Below are 17,123 nucleotides of genomic sequence, written 5' to 3' on the forward strand. Positions count from 1 at the left end.
CTTTGTCTAAAACAGATCTACTTGTGGAGGTGGAACTCATTTCTTTCTAAACCAAGTATGTAGAAAATGAAGAATTCTCTCCCATTCCTGTGTTAATAATGTCAGTCATCCCTGGTATAACCAAAGGATCACCTTATTGAACTGACAATGGATGTAATCTTATTGTCCTACAAAGAGCAACCTGGAGATAGAGAAATGGAGAGGTGTCCTGGAAAGGAAACAATGGACCTTCAAGAAAGATTGTGGAGCCTAGTAACATTGTGAACATGGGCATCCCATCACAGTCTCTGACAACCTGCAGCCATGCAGGCACTGCATGAATCCATCATAGGGTGACAGCAGCTCCCTCACAACCCATAACTGATTTCTACCCTGAACTTGTCTCTCCTTGATCCTCCACCTCCATGTCAGCCAGATGACAGCCAGCCAAATATGAGCCAGCAGTGTGCTCAGGTGGCCAAGAAGGCCAGAAGCACCCTGGCTTGTATCAAAAATAGTGTGGTTAGCAGGAGTAGGGAAGTGATCATCTCACTGTAATTGGCACTGATGTGCCCATACCTCAAATACTGTGTTCAGTTTTGGGCCCCTCACTACAGGAAAGACATTGAGGTGCTGGAGCATGTCCAGAGAAGGGCAAGGAAGCTGGTGAGGGGTCTGGAGAACAAGTCTTATGAGGAGTGGCTGAGAGAGTTGACGTTGTTTAGCCTGGAGAAAAGGATGTTGAGGGCAGACCTTCTCACTCTCTACAACTGCCTAGAAGGAGGTTGCAACGAAGGGGAGCTGGTCTCTTCTCCCAAGTAACAAGTGATAGGATGAGAGGAAATGGCCTCAGATTGCACCATGGGGAGGTCTAGGATGGTATTAGGAAAAATTTTTTCAGCAAAAAGGTTATCAAACATTGGAACAGGCTGCGCAGGGAAGTAATTGAATGACAATCCCTGGAGTTATTTAAAAGCTGGGCAGATGTGGTTCTGAGGGACATGGTTTAGTGGTGGTTTTTGTCAGTGTTAGGTTGATGGTTGGACTCGATGATCCTAAAAGTCCCTTCCAACCTGGACAATTCTATGAGTCTATTCTATGTCATCTCCATGCTTCATAGTTTCTTAATGGCTTTGTCAGGCAGGATGATTCATCCCAGAAGACATCGGCTTGAGAATATATATCAAAACAAAGTGCAAGTTGTGTAGCACTAGATGAACAGCACACGGAACAAGAGTCGAGAAAAATCAATAGGTTATTGAAATTGTAATTGGAGGAACTTATTTGTTTTTAATAATAATGTTATAAATCAAAAGGCCCAGCCTGAGAGATGGGTGCCAGACAGGAGGGAAAGAGGAAAAATCAATTACTGTGATGACTTAATTCTCAAGTCACGCATGGCCGCAGTTCAGTCATAATCCTTTCCTCATAAATTAATGCTTTTATCACTCCCAGGATTGAGAAGGATGAACCCTGTACTGGCCTGGGTGTAGAGGGAGTCACGCGTAGAGACGAAGTGGGGATTTATAGATGAAATTGAGCAATATTGTTTAGTTTTGTTTGACAAGGGAAAACGGCTGCCTCACTTAAAGGATAACGATCTCTTTGAGCCATATGAGGACATCTGCCTTACAGATTGCAATGATGGGTTGATCATGAGCCGGTGTTGAACTAGCCATTGCAGACAGAGGCAGCAGGGAGGTTGTTATTTTCACAGGTGTGTTCAGTGGTAACCGGGGACACCATGCCATGCAAAATGAGAGCCCATCAGCTCCCTGTTACCAGGGTATGAAGAGGGACTCTATGCCATGGGAATCTGGAAATCCGCTTCTCATACAATCATAGAATGATTCGGGTTGGAAGGGACCTTAAAGATCATCTTGTTCCAAGCCCCTGCCATAGGTAGGGAAACCTCCCACTAGACCAGGTTGCTCAAAGCCCCATCCAGCCTTGAACACCTCCAGGGATGGGGTTTCTACAACTTCTCTGGGCAACCTGTTCCAGTGCCTCACCACCCACACAGGAAAGAATTTCTTCCTAATACCTAATCTAAATCTCCCCTCTTTCAGTTTAAAACCATTACCCCTTGTCCTATTGCTCCACTTCCTGAGAGTCCCTCTTCTTGAGAACGTAGAGCAAAATGGGAGGGCTCCCATCTCCACGTAAGCTGCAGGGAGGATGTTGGCTGTTCAAATATGACTCCAAAATAACCATGGGGAGAAGGTTGTTAATCAAGGAGGAGAGCATGGGGAGACTTCCTCCCCATCTGGCCTTGACAGCTTTTGAAGTGCTTCTTCCTGCACTGGGTGCATGGCTGTTAACAAGCTCATGGCAGTGAGCCCCCAGAGCTGTGCACCAGTATGGCTGCAGGGGGTCCCAGAAATGCCCATTGCATAAGATGCTCTAACTTCCTGATCACTTGCTGATGCTAGGGTAGTTTCCATTTGAGATATTTCCTAGATGGTGGAGGAGTCAATCTCTGGCACCACCTACTCAGTTACAAGCACTGGTAAATTAGGTAATGTTCTGGAGGAGTAGGTCTACACGATTTTCAGGGCAGTCCCAGTCTGACATAAGAGTCCAGATTTTTCCCATGTTTTCACTAAGCCATGCCCTCCGAGGCTTTCTTTCTCAGGGGCAGGGATCAGACCTTCTTACTCTGTCGCATATCTACAGTGATGTTACCTCCATGTGACTCAGTCACCTTGGGATTCCTTCATATGGGAGTGGACCATAAGTAGCATTTCTTCTCTTCCTAAAATAGGCACCTACATTTGATTTGACAAATTGTGCTTCTAAAGGCCGTTGGCTGTTTTGAGCACTGTCATATTAGGATACCTCCACCGCAAATCTTCATGATAGAGGTCTCCAACTGGGCTGGTTCTCCCACGGACTACTTTGCAGTCAGTGGAGAGAAACAGGTCCTGTCTAGGCCTGATTTAAGTCAGCTGTGTTGGGCTGGCACATCACATCCAAAGAAACACCTACAGAATTAGCTCTTGTCTATTATCTCTTAGGTTTGTGGACACACATATTCAGTCAGATGAGTCCCACCATTGGTACCTACACCACAGCCAGGCTGGCAGCCCACAACAGAGGCAGAAAACACACAGGTCATGAGGCCTCCCTTTTCAGCGAGCAGATTCAACCAGAGGAAGAGACTCATCTGAGACCAAGCTAAAGCAAATAACCCTTTGGTTGCTTCCATTTGAAGCCCGCATCCCTGAAGGTCTGCAGAGTATTGTTTTGGCAGAGCCACAAGGTGACAAGCATGTCAGAGGAGGGGAGGGACATGGACTACACTCTTTCTTTAAATGGCAGACTGCCCGGCAACTGGACAGAATTGATACGTGGGCTTAGTACCATCCTGTGTTTGCAGGCAGCAGGAATATAAGACCTGATGCAGCTTGGCACTCAATGAAGGATTTGTGGGCTGGGCAGTTCTCTCACCTCCTGGCACATCAACCTCTGAAATTCAGGAAGACAGCAAGCCCCAGGGTCAGTTGTTGGTTTTTTTTTTTCAGATGTTTCCATCACTCTCAGTGAATCATTCCTCATTGACCTTCCCTGCCTTGGCTCCCCTTCCACAGCTCGATAAAAGCCTTTTGCATCAAAAAAAAAAGGAATGCTTTTATGGTATCCAAAGAGGCTCAGGGATCATCTCAGCTGTGGGCTCCCATTTCTGGATGCTGAATCACCTCTCACAGCAACATACTGCTATATCTGATGGGAAACAACATCCACAAGGCAATTTGCAACCCAGAATTTGTACCTTTCTAACTCCAGTAGATAGAAGAAAACATGTTGGTCTTTTAACCTCAAAAAATTCATCAAGATGCTGCTGTGAAGCAGCACCTTTAAAAATAAAAACAATTAAATTGGGACAGATCTAAAATGGCAGAAGACAGGCATCTTTTTCTGCAGTTTGATGCCATTCACATGCCATTGAAAAGGAGTTAAAAGCAGTGCTGACTGCTATGACCAGTAACATAAGACACTGTGGAAACCCAGCTGACAAAAAAATCCGACGTTCGACTTTTAAACCTCTTTTCATTCACTTTGCCCTTGCAAATGTTTCATAAAGAATGAAAGTCCACACTCTGGTCTCATATCAGTCAGTTCAAATCCCAGATACAGTGAAGCAGGAGTTTCCCAAATTGACATTATTTTAACTGATGTTTTTATCGCTCCAGATTCCAGCTCTTAGGATGCTTTCACTCATTGTAAAGGAAGCTTTGGAAATCAAATCACGCAAAGTTGCCTGCGGTGCACATGCCTTTATGCTGGATAACATGAACACCATGCTCAATAACTAGCTCAGATGTGGATATCAGCTCTATAGATTTAAACCTGGTCCTTTATTTTGTCCAGTGCAGTTCACAAAATATATTTCCTTGCCCTAAACCACCATATAGACAGCATGAGCTGCAGTGGAATTAATTATCTACCTAACATCAGGCAATAAGTAGCCTGTTTGCTTCCAGTTTTAATCTCGTAGCCCACATTTGTATTTCTATGCCTGGACTCCCTTGCGCCCAGGGCAGGATTTTGTGTAGGGTCCCCATTCAATCAAAGAGCTGCTCTTAGAGGAGGATGGCTCTAAGGATATGAAAATGGTTACTTAAATTTGCAGCAGAAAGTCTTTCAAGAAGGAGATAAGGGAATGAGTAAAGCCATTAATTGCCCAGAAACTTCTTTAATGGCTTTCATGGGTTAGCAGCACAGCCTGATATATCTTAAGGGACACATCTGGACTATCAGGTAATGAACTGGGAATCGTTCACAGAAATATTGCAGGGGGTAGCTGTTCATCCATCACAGCCCTCTTGAACATGGAACCAGTGGGCTCTGGATCAGTTGTCATAATTTTGTGGACTAGGAGTAGACTACAGCCCAGGAACAATCTTTCCAGATGCTTTGCATCAAGCATAGGCGTAAAGAAAACTTAAGAATAGGGTAGTTTGTCTTTTTTGTAGTAGAGTTACTTGCTTAGAGTCAGAAAAAGGCGATTCAATTTGCGATTTTATACTAATGCCATAAAAACATTGCCATCTCTCATGATTCTTATTACATTTCATGATTTTATCATGAGTCTTGCATTATTTATTATTTTCTCTTAAAGTTCTAGCTACAGAATTTGAGTCTGAGATTTGTTTAAAACACATTGTGAGATTTCCCAGCTGTGGAAAGAAACTTGAAAACACAAGAACTTCTAAAGCTGGATGGCAGATAAAAATCATTCAAAGGGTATTCTATTGTTATATTTTTTACTTATTTGTTCTACACCATGATTTTCCAACCTCACTCAGGGTTTAAGAGTGTTGTGTGGCAGCAGGTCATGTTCAGACTTCAAGGACTTTGGGTTTGTAAAATCAGTTGGGTAGAGTTTGCAGGCCCACTCATCCTTAACAGGAAAAGAGAGTTGCTGAATAATAATAATAATAATATTAATAATAATAATAATAATGACAATAAATAACACAGAGCGATGTTAGCTCTGTTATCCAGTGAGAAAGAAAAAAAAGCACTCACAGTAACTAGGGGCTAGGAAAATTCCGTTTTCTGGGTGACAATAAGATGAAATGTCAAGTGTAGAGGGAAAAAAAAAAAAAGCCAAACAAAGGCATTGATATTCTGGGCTGCAGTTCTCTCTCGGCTGCCTACTTGTGCCAGATTTTTGTGGCTATTTGAGGAGAACACAAGCTTCTAGGATGGGGCATATTCTCAAGTGTGCTGCAGCATTTTCTGCTGCATTTTTGTGCATTCCCTGTTTCAAACATATCTCCCTCTAGCATGTGCATAAGGATATGGTTTAGTGATGGTTTTTGTCAGTGTTAGGTTGATGGTTGGACTCGATGATCTGAAAGGTCCCTTCCAACCTCGACTATTCTATGATTCTATGTCTGACCTGGACACACCAATGCAACTCATAAGTGCTGCAAGACAGGCAGCAAGTCCCAAGAGGAGAGGAAGGAGTTAATGACGAAGGAGATGTTCAGCTCTGCAGAAGGGAAATCCTGAATGGATTGAAGTGAGTGGCAAAAATCCCAACAGTTTTAGTAAGGTTATAAATCCAAACCTAGTTTTTAATCACATTAAGAGTATGGGCTTGAATTTTTAATACATAAAAGAGTGTGTACAGAAATGGCAGTAGTATGTACAGAGATATATACACACATATATTGTTGGTGGGTATATACGTCAGTTGTAGGTTGATACATATTACACAAAAACATATTTATACTACTTGTGAAGATACAAAATACATTATTCTTCTTTTATTTTTTTATTTTTTACTTGTTTTATTGTATACTAAACTCCAGAGATCATCTAGGGTACCTTAATGCCATGATTGCTCCAAACACAATCACTTTACCTCTCTACAACCCAGCAGGATACAATCCCTTGTACAGCTTTGATCTGTATCCCATGGAAAACACGAACAAAACCCTCAGGATCTTCAGACAGAGCATGATCTGGTTCTGTTAATCAGGGATCTGGTCTGGAGAGCTCTGGCTCCTCTCTGAGCTGAGCAGAGGTTATTTTTGTGCAGAAACAAGAATCTCGGTTTGCTGCAGAGGACAGAATAAGTGAGCCTGAATACGATAAAAGCCAAAAAGCCTGAACAGCATTAATGAAACATCTGTCCTTATCAGGAATATCCTCTCAATGAATCAAGGGTTTAAAGGCTGCAGGAGCTGTTGTTATTTTTTGGTTGTGCTAATAAGAGGAAACGCATTTCCCGCTATTGACTTCATTCACATGAGGCCAAATAATCTACTCAGAGCTGCAGAAAGCAGAATTTGCAGGCTGAAAAATATTTTCCTGGTATTCATATTTATGATACTTGCCAGGGTAATAGCCACGATGGCACTCAGTTAATAGCAGTAATGACACTCGTTGCAGGTGTTTCTACTTAAATACTCATTAACACTCTAATTTTGCTCTTTTGGCTTAAACAATATTTCCACCCTGCCATGGGCTTCAGGGAGAGCAGAGAGTGATTCCAGAGAGCACCTCTGTGGTTCCCACCCTGACTGAGGAGCAACTGGGTTTTCCTGTCCAGGAAAGCACTGAGCTCCAGCAGCTGTGTCTTTGGCCTGGGCTAAAAATGACGTTCCAGAACTGTAGAGTCCCTAGACATCACTAACTTTCTCTGCGGCCAGCGGTTCAAGTGAACAAAGATCACAGGATGACTGCACACAACCTGACTTGTTCCCTTGGATGAGGTGAGGAAACAGTGCCTGAGTAGGGAGTAAGTCCTAGAAATTAAAAGTTTCCTTTTCTGTATGCAAAAGCTTGAGGAGGTGGATTTGACCATGAGTTACCTGTGATGACCATGAGCTACCTGAAAGGAGCTTTTAGCAAGGTGGGGGTTGGTTTCTTCTCCCACATAACAAGTGATAGGACAAGAGGGAACGTCATCGAGCTGCCCCATGGGAGGTTTAGATTGGATATTAGGAAAAATTTCTTCACTGAAAGGGTTATCAAGCCTTGGAACAGGCTGCCCGGGGAAGTGACGGAGTCACCATCCCTGGAGGTATTTAAAAGATGGGTAAACATGGTGCCAAGGGACATGATTTAGTGGTGGTTTTGTCAATGTTAGTTTGATGGTTGGACTCAACGGTCTTAAAGGTCCTTTCCAATCCAGACAATTCTATCATTCTAAGAATCTATGAGTGTTCACAGTACCAATATGTCTCCTCCCATAAATGACATACCCAGTACAAAGCATAGTTAGTTCTGCTAACTTGGTGGGTTTTGAGCGTGCATAGGGGTAGGTCATGCTCTGAGACCTAGTTATCAAGGTTAAATTCCTTCATCCAACCCATGAAGTCTTAATATGGATTGTGCTTGCTGTTTTATTAAAATTTTGCGTATCATACAGAAAGAAAAAGGTTCAGGGCTTAAACCTGCCATGTCTCACGTTTAAAAAAAGAAAATGGCTAGTAAAGTCAGTAGGTTTACTGGAACCCCTCTGATTAACTCCCTGCAGCTGAGATGATGGAAAAGGACACATAAGCACTCCACAATCTGCTTCAGCATTCAGTGTGGTTTAATGCAGGTGGTGCAAGTTGCCTTAGTTGCTGGAGATGGAGTACATATTTACTGCAATCCATCAACTTCAGCTGAAGAAGCATTCATGCAAACAAATATGTTCTTCAGCATGTTGAAAATAACATATTTAGCATGTTTCCAGGACATGTATATTGGGGCCCTTGTTCAGGGTCACCCAGTCCCTTGGCAGCAGAGACAAGAACAGGACAATCCCACACCCTGCTCTAGTCCAGCCCGTCTTCCTGCTCTGGTAGCTACTGGGCTGCCCCAGGTCCCTCATCACCGCGGCACAGATTTCCCCAGTGATCGCTAATTGAGATTCCCAGCGACTCCTTCTCCTGCTCATTCCACATTCACCCAGAGTCACTTCCTTTCAAAACTCATTAGTGGCATTTATCCTCATTTAAATGAGAAGAAGCCATGTAGGTAAGATATACAGATGGCATATTGTCTGTGGAGAATCATTAAAACTTGAGAAGATTTTTTTTTTTTTTTTTTTTAAAAAAGAAGAAGAATAGTATGCTGAGGAGATAAAAACTCCTGCAGCAAATTATCTGTGGGAGAAAGAAAGACAAAGGTCTGCTGGAAGGCAGGGCTGGCTCTTGGGAAGGAGTCAGGCAATCTCTGAAGGACCAGAGGGGAATCTGTAGAGAGCATTTCACCTCTCAAAATGGCAAGAAAATGAAAAAGCAGAACAAAGTGATTAAACAGGTAGGCAGGCAAGAGTGAGCTGATGAGCTGGTGAACAGAAGACCTATGGAAAAAGAATGGTGTTCAAACAGCAAAGCCATTTCTAGATATGGGACTTCGAAACGTTCCCCAGAGCTGAAATCCTCCAGTTTTGGTTGTGTCTCATCTCAATGTCAAAGCAAGGCCAGGAGGTGCACCAGGCAGGGCCAAAGACTCTGGATCATTCTCCAAAGAATGATCATTTCACTGAATTTCACTGAATTTTTTAGAGTTGGAAGGGACCAATGATGACCAGTTCATGACCAGAGACCTTTCAATTTACAGCATAAATGCATTCATGCCACATACCTACGTTTTCCTTGCGCTATCTTTTCCTTTTACATGATTTTTTCTTTTCTGTGTGTTTAACCCCTTGGGTCTCCCTGACGGGTATAGTGAGGACAGTCATATTCGGCATTTGCTTTTGGAGGATACCTCTGCCCACTGTGCATATGTACTTGAATTGCATGGTACAACTCAGTCAGGTAACACAGACATGACACAACAGATCATTTCACGTCAGTCAGGAAGCAACAATGAATTTCACATCAATATTAGCTTTCCCAGAACAGCTTTCTTAGCTCTAATGTCTGGTTTTTTCTGCCCTATGGGCTCCAGAGGAGCCATGCCACTAGCCTGGCTGAAGGTCACCTCCCACCCACTAAGGGAACGAACACATATTGGTGCCAGGGCAGCTTTTCAGCCTTGGTCCTGAATGAGTTTAAGAATCTCCTCAGAGGGCAACCCAGCATGCCCTGTAACATCTGTATCATCTTGGATTTCCCATTATCTGAAGCATCGCACAAATTTTTATCTATTCTCCCTTTGATACTTATTTTGGCCTTAGATTCAAAGCCTTAATTTATGTAGCACAAAATGCACATACAGTAGCCTGTAATCTATAATTTGTACAACACAAAATTTACATTTCCAAGTGTGTTGGCAATATTGTGTCCCCTCTGGTCTTTATATGATTATTATCTGCTCTGGGATAGAAGCTGTCTTTTCCCTGTATGTGCGTACAGCACTTGCACAATGCGGACATGGTCCATGTTTGGTGCTTCTAGGTATTTTGAAGAAGTCTACAGATTTATTGGATGAAATTACTTATGTCAGCTAAAGATGATTTCTTGGAATTACAGCACCCATGCCGCTCACTTAGCGCTGCATTGTGGGTACCTGTCCCATGGCAGTCTTCTAGCCAGGAGTGACAAGCATGGGTGCCATGGCACGCTGAGGGGACCTTGCCACAACAAAACCCATGGACACAGACCTTGGGATCTACCTGTTACATGCCTCCTTTCTACTATCTTGAATCCCCTCTGGCTTTGCCAACTCAGCCTTATCCTGAAAGCACCATCATTAGTATGACAGCTACATGGCTGAAGTTTTGTTGAACCAGATAAGCCATACTCTTGGAAGGTACCTCCACCCACAGGACAGATCTAAGTGAACTGCATGAAATGAGTTAGTCAGACGCTAAAGTTGTCCGATTGTGGCAAAATGAACTAATTTCATAGAACTATAGAATAGTTTGGGTTGGAAGGGACCTTTAAAGATCAGCTAGTCCAACCCCTCTGTCAGGCAAGGATAACTCCCTTGCTCAGGAAAGTTACGGATGCCCCATCCCTGGAGGTGTTCAAGGCCAGGTTGGATGGGACTTTGAGTGACCTGGTCAAGTGGAAGGTATCCCTGCCTATGGCAAGGGGTTGGAACTCGATGATCTTTAAGGTCTCTTTCAAACCAAACCATTCTATGATTCTATATCTTTCACTAGACCAGGTTGCTCAAAGTCCCATCCAGCCTGACCTTGAACATGTCCAATCATGGAGTATCCACAACTTCTCAGGGCAACCTGTGCCAGTGTCACCACCAGCCCATCCTGGGATTCTCCTGCTGCGTGGCTATTTCTGCAGAGGTTTCTCCTCACAACAAGACCCTTCTCATCTCACTCCAACAGAACCAACAGCGGTGAGACTGAGTTCACGATGGAAGTGTGTGATGCCGCAAGCTGCCAGCAGAAGTGCAAACTGAGGACAGTATCTCTTCTTGAGATCTTGAGATATTTTTCTGAAGAAAAATAAAAACAAAGAACAGAAGATTAAATTGTTTCTTTTTCTCAACACATTAGATTGTCCCACTCTTGCTCAGTATCATTATCTAGGCAGACTGGGGAAATGGGATAATAGAAGGGTGAAGTGACTTCCCCAAATTCAAACAGCACAATAATAACTGAGGAACAAATCCACATCTTCTGAATACTTTGCCATCTTCTGTTTATCACAGCCCATTTTATTATAACATCATTGCTCTCTTTTATCAACTCATACAACCTCTATCCCCATCCCCACACCAAGTGCAAAAAGCCAACAGAAGAAACAATCATGGTGGCTGCAAGATGAAGTCAAATACTTGCAACTCAGGAGGAAAGTCCAGATTCTTAGCAATGAGAGAAATTTCATCTGACGCAAAACTGATTTAAGGGAACAGTGGAGTCTTATAATCAACACCGGAGGAGTAGGAAGGTACCATGAACCTTAAGCAGATGGATGTCTCCACCCAACCTGTCTCCTCTACGTAGCCAATGGAGAAAAACAAATGTTTGAGAGACAGTTCATCTCATTTATTGTAGAAGCTGACTTTTTGCTATGATTTTTTCTCTATATAGATGATGAAAACAGTCTAAAGTCAGGTTTTTAATCCTGAATATGGATTTCTCCACTGTAGACATCTATATCTGGGAAAATCACTCTTCATAGTCCCTAGGCATTAACAGCAATGAAGTTTAAGGCACAATCCACTCATGCTACAATAATTGTCAGTGTTTCTTCAGATGATTTGTGCCATTTGCTCCATTTACTGTATTGGCTAGATCTCCTGTGACTGTAATAGCAGCCATGTAACTCAGAGACATCAGCTCTGTCCCACCACTGGGCGTAGATATTTTCTACATTAAGCAGAAATGATCATTTTGGCAGCAGCGCTGAGGTTGTCCAGACTGTTTTCTCTAGAAATTATTACATTGGACTCTCAAGGCCTTAAAAATGTACAGAAGCATCAACAGTATCCTGGAACATAACACACAATTGCTATTCAGCTTCATGTTTCCTCCCCAGGCATAGAATATAATGAAAAACATCTTGCGCTTAGAAGGTGTCTGTACAATGAGCTCTTGAGCCCCAAGCTTCACCCAATGAACTACTTGTCTGTTTGTGTATCAGAAACTAAAAAAAAATTTCTGCTCGCACCTTAGTGTCTCATTTCAGTCAACCTGACTCCACTGTGATTCAGTTTATGCTTTAAAACATGTCTTTTTCTGTAGGCTCATCCACCTATCGACTAACTACAGTTACTCTGTATTCCTGTTTGCTCTCCAGAATTTACCCTGTGATTTATATGCTCATAGTGTTCTTTGCAGCTGGCAAGTTCCTGTTATCTCTCAAATGTTTTTTGAGAACGCTTTTAAAATGACATGCAGAATAAGCAGAGGATCATCCCCAACTGTAATGGAATCGTTCCACTTGGAGTAATTAGAGTGGTCACACACATCACCATTCCCAGCAGCTGCCTGAGGAAGCCAAGAAGTGTGAGCTGGAGCTGCCTATTCACCCTAGGAAAAAAAAGTATGATATTTGTGTATTATAGGTGTTGTTTTCCTGATGGCAGGTGAGCAATCATGTAGGAACACCCAGCTGGACCAGCAGAATATTCATGCTGGTTATTCCTTCTCCAATGAACATTTCTAGGCATTTCCCAAGCCTTTGTGATGCACTAGTGAATTACTGTTCATGCTCCCATATTTTGATATATGTAAATGAGGAAACTGAGGCAGAAGGAGGTTAAAAAAGACTTAAAAAGTGATATATGGAAGAACTGGGAATAAAAGTTGTTTTTTTTTCTGACCCACTCTCCGCTGCTACAAGTAAAAGAGTATTTTTCTGTTTGTTTTTGAAGACTAATGGATTCCTTATCCTTCTTGTTCTGACACTTGCATCAGGTTTTCCAGCTCTGGAGTCCCTGACCGTAACTACTTCTACCTCAGTCATGAGACAGCTTTGAATCCCAGGGGACGCTACTGCTACTACTACTGAGACTAATAAACCAGAGGGTCTCTTTTCATGATTCTGTTCGCACTGACTTCACATTTTCAAGCTATTTTCTCCAGGCACATGGGTGAGAAACATCCTTTAAAAAACCCAATTCAGATTTTTGAGTAATCCTGTGTCTCTAACAAGTAGAGTTTACAAAAGAGGCAGGTGACTACCCTGGGGCTTGCAATAAACAAGTGTAAAACTCATCTATACCTAATTGAACATACATCAAAGCACATTTGGTAGCAGAGAAAGAGTGTGTTCTGTCCAGGGGAGCCTGGCTGCTGGGAAAATTTTCAAGAAAACAAAATGAAAAAAGGCAAAAATGAAACACAAGATCTCATCCATGCATTATGCTAAGAGGTCATTTTCTACAGCAGTCTCCTGAGAAAATGGGTTTCTGTGCAATAGAGTCAAGCTATTTTACCCTTTTTTATAACTAATAATCAGCTGTAACTAACAATCAGCTAAACCACCTTGTCATCCTCTGTCATTCATTCTGCCCACATCCAGCTAGAATCATTAACTCTATCTCACAGCTTCTTGAAAAGTACAGAAAGGTGAAATCAGTCATAGATGATGGGGGAAGAAAGTCTAGTAGAGATTTTAAAATAAGGGAACAGCATCAAATGTGTTTGCTTGGAAGAAAACTGTTCAGTATTATAAGCAGTATGCATTTTTCAATAATCTTCATGTAAAAATGATATTAAATACTAAATGTGTATTGCCATGTAGGAAAAGCTTCATGCATCTGTTTGCAAAACCAGGTACTTACAATTAGGTCAGCCACAAACATTTTTATCATGAGACGAGATTAAAAATGACAGGATTTAAAAAAATGCAGTATGGGTTCATTTAATAATCTCTCTGCCTTCATTGCTTGTAGGATTTGCTATTTTCATGCAGTTGTCTGCCGTCTGGAGCACACCACATGAAGGCCAGCAAAAGCCATCCTTCCTTTGGTCCTGAAAGAGGCCTTCATTTGGGGAAGAAGTCATCGATGCAGGAAAGGGTCTGTCACCAGAAATCACAGCCCTTCACAATACAGGCTGCCCAAGGAAGTGGTTGAGTCACCATCCCTGGAGGTATTTAAAAGACATGTAGATGTGGTGCTGAGGGTCATGGTTTAGTGGTGGTTTTGTCAGTGTTAGGTTGATTGTTAGTGATGATTAGACTCAACAATCTTAAAGGTCCCTTCCAATCTAGACGATTCTATGATACAATGGCGTAAGCCAGCAGCCTTGTGCATCACATAGGTTGAAATTAGATCCTGGGAATGGAATAATCTCAAGGTTAAAATATATATTAGGTGCCATTTTAATGAGGAATCCATAACTAATTCAAATTTGCCAGAGTTCGTTGACCTTTTAGAGCACCCAAGAAGAACTTCCAGTGTGCACCCAAAACAGGAGGGAATATTCCCCTCAGGTGTTCAGTGTTTGCCACAGATGTAGGAGCCCCTTTCCAAGTGAGAATTGTATTTATTTTTTGAGATGTACAGGCTACGATGTGGAGCTACAATTGTGTTTCCTGCCTTGCAGTTCAGAGAAACAAAGAAAGTTTAATCAAAGATTACAGCCTCTTTTATTGAAAATTACTCTGGGCTGTTTCCACTACTTTCCATCTGTAATTAGTGAGATAAGGGAGCTGGGATTTGGCAAGGAGACCATCAAGTCTCAGTCCAATAACTCTGCCGCTCAGGGTAAGGAGATGCTGTCACCTCTTTGGCTAACAAGTGCATCTCACTGTGAGCCATTTTTTAGCATTTAGAGCTACTGAGCTGCTCTGAAGCCACTGGGAGAGGCTGCAAGGATATGCAATATCCCAATATGCATCCCCCATCTCAAACTCTGCCATGTTGTGAGAGACTGAGATAGGGAAGACTACTCTAGAGGAAAGAAAACAATCCAGTTTTGCTTTTTCCCCATTCCTTGTATTCAGGCAACAGAAATTAATTTACAAACTGTGACTACACAGATGGGCTGAGCTTGTCTTGCCCTGACAACTCAAAGCACACATACCAGTGCCATCAATGTATCCCTGATGAGGACTATCACTGCACAATGTCATCTATAGGGTAAAAATAACCTCTACATCACACCCATACCACCAGCAAACCTTGCATGGTGGGCATGGTGGTCAGACAAACTAGACCCATCAGCTACATGGGATTAAAGATGCCACTCAGGCCTGAAGAACATTTCTTGGTGGTTGAGATCTGCTACTGCCAGTGTCTGCAGGCAGCAGCAACAAAACCAAAGATGGCCATGGCCATGTGTCTTGCAAAATGCTTTCCACCCTGGCAGAAGGAAAGTCCAAATCAGCTTTTTGTATGCAGCTTTTGAAAGATCTTGTTGGCCCTGCTCCTCTGCGGCATTTATAGCAGCCGTATCAGGGCATACTCCATCCCGTGTTTATCCTCTGTTTACACAATACCCCACCGGCAGCTGAGCCGAGCACGTTTGGCAGAGCATTAACACAGTAGATTTCTTGAGCACAAAACATCACCCTCTGCTCTGCAGGGCGTGCTTTGTCTGAGCCTTGTCTGAGCTGGAAAGTTTGCCATATAGCCACTGGGTTATCTAATTTTAAGAATGTTTGCAGAGCTGCCTTTCATCTGAAAATTTTGGCAGAGCTCCTAAACCCAGCCTTCCTCGAGAAACATCAAATTATTGACTAAGCATAAAAGTTGTTAAACCTTTCAAACTCTGTTTGGTTGTTGACTTTACGTTCTCCCATGAATCAGTCTTTATGGGCAAATGCTCAGATGGCGTAAACTCCTTGTGATATTTCCAAGTAGAAAAACAGAAGCAACTGAGATCATCTTTGAACATTTCATAAAGAGAGTGTGTGGAAATGTAACATCATTTGCTGACTGCATAAGTAATTAAAGACACAGAAAAGATCTAACTCTCTCTAACACTGATCACAATTATCCATTATTCTTCTCTCGGTTTAATGAGTGTTTATACTAAAAGCCTGTTTGAAGTTTTAACTAGAGTGCTATGACTGACATCTAGATAATGAAATGCAGTGATTTAATATCCTTGAAGTTCCTTTTCCCAGAATGATCCCAAAGTGCTCTGTATTTTTTACAGTTCTGAACAATGGCATCCAAAATATTGGGTTTCCCTTTATTCGTCTCCCTTTCATTACTCTGTCTTAATGAACTATGAAGCTGTGATTTGACTTGGCCAGGAAGGCAAATAATCACATTAGAAGATCAGAGCAAATTCTTTGCCTCTTGAAAGGGTCCATATTATGAAGCTTTACCCTCTCAAACAAGACATTTAATTTCATTTATTTGTGATGTCTTGGTGCTTAGAGGAGAGATATAAAGGCCTTCAGAGAAGGATTCACCTCAGATACCTTAGCTGCCAAGCAAGTATAAGACAAATCACCCTCTGGAAGTGTCTCTTTCTCTCTACTGACTACAGAAGGAGCCGAGACACTTATCTAGAATGAGTCACCTAATTTACAGATGGTAAGTTAATTAAGGTGGACCCAGCTCTCACAGTTTAGGTCTGTATCTTCTTACCTGCATGACAACATCACAGGGTAAGGTACTGTCATCTCATTTGCCTATCATCAGTCCAGTCTTTTGAGTTTCACTGAAGCTGAACTATAAAGGCACCTGCCTCGATTTAAAGGCATGAAGAAAAGAAAAAAATTCATTGCTTCTCCTGAGAATGTTTTTATATATATATAATTAGTCATCTCTACACATATTTGAAATGTTTGCCTTGTTTGGTATTGGAATTTTTCTAACCTTGCTTCCAAACATTGGCTCTTGTTAAAAGTCTCTCTGCTGGATTAAAGAGCTGTTAGCAATTGTGTCGGGTTTTTTCTCCTTTCAAAAGACTTTATTTGCCTAATCAAATCACTCTAACTTATTTTGTTCAAATAAACAGATGGAATGCACTCTGCATAAACACAGACATAAACAGGAATGGCAACCTCAAAAAAAGGAAGATTCCTCCCAGCTTTGGGAGCTCAGCTGTAGACAATATGAACTTTTCCACTTGCTTCCTATGCCCCAAGACACAGTGAATAAATATATGGGGTTCTGGAAGGATCTGAATACTGGTGGGATGCATTTCTATCACTCTTCTTAGAGGAAGTTACAATCCCTGAAAATGGATTATAGTGGGCAATAAGGAAAAATATTGACAAAAACCTTTGTGATATTAGTGATATTAGTTTTTTTGGCTGCTTCTTTAATCTCTTTTTGGTTTTCATTTCACCACAATTTCTTTTGCAAAGCTT

The sequence above is a fragment of the Numenius arquata genome, chromosome 3 (assembly GCF_964106895.1).
Source record: "Numenius arquata chromosome 3, bNumArq3.hap1.1, whole genome shotgun sequence".
Lineage (NCBI taxonomy): Eukaryota > Metazoa > Chordata > Aves > Charadriiformes > Scolopacidae > Numenius > Numenius arquata.